Source organism: Artemia sp. Qi Xiang Cuo, chromosome 14 (genome assembly GCF_049724085.1).
Source record: "Artemia sp. Qi Xiang Cuo chromosome 14, ASM4972408v1, whole genome shotgun sequence".
Lineage (NCBI taxonomy): Eukaryota > Metazoa > Arthropoda > Branchiopoda > Anostraca > Artemiidae > Artemia > Artemia sp. Qi Xiang Cuo.
In genome coordinates, this window is record NC_142807.1 from 18,781,924 (window position 1) to 18,787,923 (window position 6,000).

Sequence of the window (6,000 nt, forward strand, 5' to 3'; positions counted from 1 at the left end):
CACAGTTACATTTTCTTGATTTTTCAAAGTTCATTTTGAATTTCTTACTTCTAAATGAAAGAGTTGGAATATTTCAGTAGTGTTTGGTTGTGGTTTAACTTGTCAAAGTTACATTTTCTTGATTTTTAAAAGTTCATTTTGAATTTCTTTCGTGGAAATGCAAGAGTTGGAATATTTCAGTAGTGTTTGGTTGTGGTTTACCCTGTCACAGTTACATTTTCTTGATTTTTCAAAAAGCAATAGTTGGTATATTTCAGTAGTGTTTGCTTGTGGTTTACCTTGTCAAAGTTACATTTTCTTGATTTTTCAAAGTTCATTTGAATTTCTTTAGTTGCAATGCAAGAGTTGGAATATTTAAGTAGTGTTTGCTTGTGTGTTACCATGTCACAGTTACATTTTCTTGATTTTTTAAAGTTCATTTTTAATTTCTTTCGTTGAAATGCAAGAGTTGGAATATTTCAAAAGTGTTTGGGTGTGGTTTCCATTGTCACAGTTACATTTTCTTGATTTTTCAAAGTTCATTTTAAATTTATTTAATTGAAATGAAAGAGTTTGACTATTTCACTAGTGAGTTAGAGTCGATTAAACTGTCACAGTTACAATTTCTAGAATTTTAAAAGATCATTATGAATTTCTTTCTTTGAAATTCAAGAGTTGGAATATTTCAGTAGTGTTTGGTCGTGGTTTACCTTGTCACAGTTACATTTTCGTGATTTTTCAAAGTTCATTTTGAATTTCTGTCATTGAAAAGCAAGAGTTGGACTCTTTCAGTAGTGTTTGGTCGTGGTTTACCTTGTCACAGTTACATTTTCTTGATTTTTAAAAGATCATTTAGAATTTATTTCATTGAAAAGCAAGAGTTGGAATATTTCAGTAGTGTTTGGTCGTGGTTTACCTTGTCACAGTTACATTTTCGTGATTTTTCAAAGTTCATTTTAATTTCTTTCGTTTAAATGCAATATGTTGAATATTTCATTTTTTTTTGTTTGTTTTTTAACTTGTCACAGTTAAATTTTATTGATTTTTAAAATTTCATTTTTAATTTCTTTCGTTGAAATGAAAGAGTTTTAATATTTCATTAGTGTTTGTTTGTGGTTTACCTTGTCACAGTTACATTTTCTTGATTTTTCAAAGTTCATTTTGAATTTCTTTCATTGAAATGCAAGAGTTGGAATATTTCAGTAGTGTTTGGTTGTGGTTTACCTTGTCACAGTTACATTTTCGTGATTTTTCAAATTTCATTTTGAATTTCTTTCGTTGAAATGCAAGAGTTGGAATATTTCAGTAGTGTATGGTTATGGTATACCTTGTCACAGTTACATTTTCTTGATTTTTCAATGTTCATTTTGAATTTCTTTCATTGAAATGCACGAGTTGGAATATTTCAATAGTGTTTGGTTGTGGTTTTACCGTGTCACAGTTACATTTTCTTGATTTTTCAATGTTTATTTGAATTTCTTACATTGAAATGCAAGAGTTGGAATATTTCGGTAGTGTTTGGTTGTGGTTTACCCTGTCAGAGTTACATTTTCTTGATTTTTCAAAGTTCATTTTGAATTTCTTTCTTTGAAATGCAAGAGTTGGAATATTTCAGTTTTGTTTGGTTGTGGTTTACCTTGTCACAGTTACATTTTCATGATTTTTCAGAGTTCATTTTGAATTTCTTTCGTTGAAATGCAAGAGTTGGAATATTTCAGTAGTGTATGGTTATGGTATACCGTGTCAAAGTTACATTTTCATGATTTTTCAAAGTTCATTTTGAATTTCTTTCATTGAAATGCAAGAGTTGGAATATTTCAGTAGTGTTTGATCATGGTTTACCTTGTCACAGTTACATTTTCGTTATTTTTCAAAGTTCATTTTGAATTTCTTTCGTTGAAATGCAAGAGTTGGAATATTTCAGTAGAGTTTGGTTGTGGTTTAACTTGTCACAGTTACATTTTCTTGATTTTTCAATGTTCATTTTGAATTTCTTTCGTTGAAATTCAAGAGTTTGAATATTTCAGTTGTGTTTGGTTGTGGTTTAAATTGTCACAGTTAAATTTTCTTGATTTTGGAAAGTTCAATTTGAATTTCGATCGTTGAAATGCAAGAGTTGGACTATTTCAGTAGTGGTTGGTTGTGGTTTAACTTGTCAAAGTTACATTTTCTTGATTTTTCAAAGTTCATTTTGAATTTCTTTCGTTGAAAATCAAGAGTTGGAATATTTCAGTAGTGTTTACTTGTGGTTTACCTTGTCACAGTTACATTTTCTTGATTTTTTCAAAGTTCATTTGAATTTCTTTCGTTTAAATGCAAGAGTTGGAATATTTAAGTAGTGTCTGGTTATGGTTTACCTTGTCACAGTTACATTTTCTTTATTTTTTAAAATTTAATTTTTAATTTCTTTCGTTGAAATGCAAGATTTGGATTATTTCAGAAGTGTCTGGTTATGTTTTACCTTGTCACACTTACATTCTATTTATTTTTCAAAGTTCATTTTGAATTTCTTTCGTTGAAATGCAAGAGTTGGATTATTTCAGAAGTGTTTGGTCGTGATTTACCTTGTCACAGTTACATTTTCTTGATTTTTCAAAGATCATTTTGAATTTCTTTCTTTGAATTGCAAGAGTTGGACTATTTCAGTAGTGTTTGGTCGTGGTTTACCTTGTCACAGTTACATTTTCTTGATTTTTCACAGCTCATTTGAATTTCTTTCGTTGAAAGCAAGATTGGAATATTCAGTAGTGTTTGCTTATGGTTTACCTTGTCACATTTTCTTGATTTTCAAAGCTCATTTGAATTTCTTTCGTTGAAAAGCAGGAGATGGAATATTTCAGTAGTGTTTGGTTATGGTTTACCTTGTCACAGTTACATTTTCTTGATTTTTCAAAGTTCATTTTGAATTTCTTCGTTGAAGTGCAAGAGTTGGAATATTTCAGTAGTGTTTGGTTATGGTTTACCTTGTCACAGTTACATTTTCTCGATTTTTCAAATTCATTTTGAATTTTTATCGTTGAAATGCAAGAGTTGTAATATTTAAGTAGTGTTTGGGTGTCGTTTACCATGTCACAGTTACATTTTCTCGATTTTTCAAACTTTATTTTGAATTTCTTTCTTTGAAATGCATGAGTTGGAATATTTCAGTAGTGTTTGTTTGTGGTTTACCTTGTCACAGTTACATTTTCTTGATTTTTAAAAGTTCATTTTGAATTTCTATCGTTGAAATGCAAGAGTTGGAATATTTCACTAGTGTTTGGTTGTGGTTTACCTTGTCACATGTACACACATGTATACACATGTACACACATGTGCTTATCATGAGTGCTCATGATAAGTTAACCTAACCTTTTCCGGTGAGTATGGTTAGGTTAGACTAGATTCAGTTAGGTTAGATTAGACTAGGTTAGGTTAGCCTACGTACGCTTCACATAGGTTAGCTTAGGTTAGGTGAGAGACATGCGAAAGGCTAGGTTAGGTTAAGTTAGGTTAGGCCAGGTTAGGTTAAGTTAGGTTAGGCTAGGTTAGCCTACGTACGCGCGCGTACGTAGGCTAACCTAGCCTAACCTAACTTAACCTAACCTAGCCTAATCTAACCTAAACTAACCTAATCATACACCTAACTTTTCGCATGTCTCTCACCTAAACTAAGCTAACCTAAGTGAAGCGTACGTAGGCTAACCGAACCTAGTCTAATCTAACCTAACTGAATCTAGTCTAACCTAACCATACTCACCGGAAAAGGTTAGGTTAACTTATCATGAGCACTCATGATAAGCACATGTGTGTACATGTGTATACATGTGTGTACATGTGACAAGGTAAACCACAACCATACACTAGTGAAATATTCCAACTCTTGCATTTCAACTAAAGAAATTAAAAATGAACTTTGAAAAATCAAGAAAATGTAACTGTGACAAGGTAAACCACAACCACACACTACTGAAATATTCCAACTCTTGCATTTAAAAGAAAGAAATTCAAAATGAAGTTTGAAAAATCAAGAAAATTTAACTGTGACATGGTAAACGACAACCAAACACTACTGAAATATTCCAACTCTTGCATTTCAACTATATAAATTAAAAATTAATTTGAAAAATCGAGAAAATGTAACTGTGACAAGGTAAACCATAACCAAACACTAGTGAAATAGTCCAACTCTTGCACTTCAAAGAAAGAAATTCAAAATGAACTTTGAAAAATCAAGAAAATGTAACTGTGACAATGTAAACCATAACCAAACACTACTTAAATATTCCATCTCCTGCTTTTCAACTAAAGAAATTCAAATGATCTTTGAAAAATCAAGAAAATGTAAGTGTGAAATGGTAAAGCAAAAGCAAAAACTACTGAAATATTCCAATTCTTTCTTTTCAACGAACGAAATTCAAAATGAGCTTTGAAAAATCAAGAAAATGTAACTGTGACTAGGTAAACCACGACCAAACACTACTGAAATAGTTCAACTCTTGCATTTCAATGAAAGAAATTAAAAATGAACTTTGAAAAATCAAGAAAATGTAACTGTGACAAGGTAAATCACGACCAAACACTTCTTAAATAATCCAACTCTTGCATTTCAACGAAAGAAATTCAAAATGAACTTTGAAAAATCAAGAGAATGTAAATGTGACAAGCTAAACCATAAACAGACACTTCTGAAATAATCCAATTCTTGCATTTCAACGAAAGAAATTAAAAATGAACTTTTAAAAAATCAAGAAAATGTAACTGTGACAGGGTAAACCATAACCAGACACTACTGAAATATTACAACTCTTGAATTTCAACGTTAGAAATTCAAATTTACTTTTAAAAAATCAAGAAAATATAACTGTGACAAGTCAAACCACAATAAAACACTTCTGAAATATTCCAAATCTTGCTTTTCAACGAAAAAAATACAAAATGAACATTGAAAAATCATGAACATGTAACTGTGACAAGTTAAACCACGACCAAACCCTACTGAAATATTCCAACTCTTTCAATTAAATGAAAGAAATTCAAAATGACCATTGAAGAATCAATAAGATTATACTTTTACACTGTAAACAACTCAAAAACGCGCGTGAGATAATCAAAATCTTGATTTTAATCGAACAAAATTCAAATGCAATATGAACATTAAGTAAGATGAAAATTTGTAACGTTAATCAAAAACCCAACCCACCTGAAATATTCAAACTCTTGCATTTCAACGAAAGAAATTCAAAATGAAATTTGAAAAATCAAGAAAATGTAACTGTGACAAGGTAAAACACAACCAAACACTACTGAAATATTCCAACTCTTGATTTTCAATGAAGTAAATTCAAAATTAATTTTTGAGAATCGATAAATTTTATCTGTGACAATGAGTACCACAACAAAACACCGCTGAAATATTCCAAATCTTACAGTTCAAGGAAAAATATTCAAAATGTACTCTTTAGATTCTAGAATATGTAACTCTGAGAAGGTAAACCACAACCAAACAGTACTGAAATATTCCAACTCTAGCATTTCAATGAAAGAAATTAAAAATGAACATTGAAAAATCAAGAAAATGTACCTGTTACAGTGTAAACCACAACCAAACACTACTGAAATATTCCAACTCTTGCATTTCAATGTAAGAAATTCAAATAAACTTTGAAAAATCAAGAAAATGTAACTGTGACAAGGTAAACCACAACCAAACACTATTGAAATATTCCAACTCTTGCATTTCAACGAAAGAAATTCGAAATGAACATTGAAAAATCAAGAAAATGTAACTGTGACAAGGTATACCATAACCATACACTACTAAAATATTCCAACTCTTGTATTTCAACGAAAGAAATTCAAAATGAACTTTGAAAAATCAAGAAAATGTAACTGTGACAAGGTAAACCACAACCAAACACTACTGAAATATTCCAACTCTTGCATTTCAATGAAAGAAATTCAAAATGAACTTTGAAAAATCAAGAAAATGTAACTGTGACAAGGTAAACCACAGTCAATGCTGCTACTGAACGTAAAGGCTGC

At 30.4% G+C, this 6,000-nt stretch overlaps 1 protein-coding gene and 1 long non-coding RNA gene across 2 annotated transcripts in view; both read right to left on the reverse strand.

Moving 5' to 3' along the window:
- LOC148944232 (b(0,+)-type amino acid transporter 1-like) overlaps positions 1-6,000 on the reverse strand; it is a 98,153-nt gene that overhangs the window by 50,113 nt on the left and 42,040 nt on the right. The gene's annotated exons all lie outside the window — the stretch shown is intronic.
- The window catches only part of LOC148944233 (uncharacterized), a 16,127-nt gene continuing 10,709 nt past the window's right edge, over positions 583-6,000 (reverse strand). Inside the window, exon 3 of the long non-coding RNA XR_016142876.1 lies at positions 583-605. This is a non-coding gene — a long non-coding RNA (uncharacterized LOC148944233). The remainder of the gene's footprint in view (positions 606-6,000) is intronic.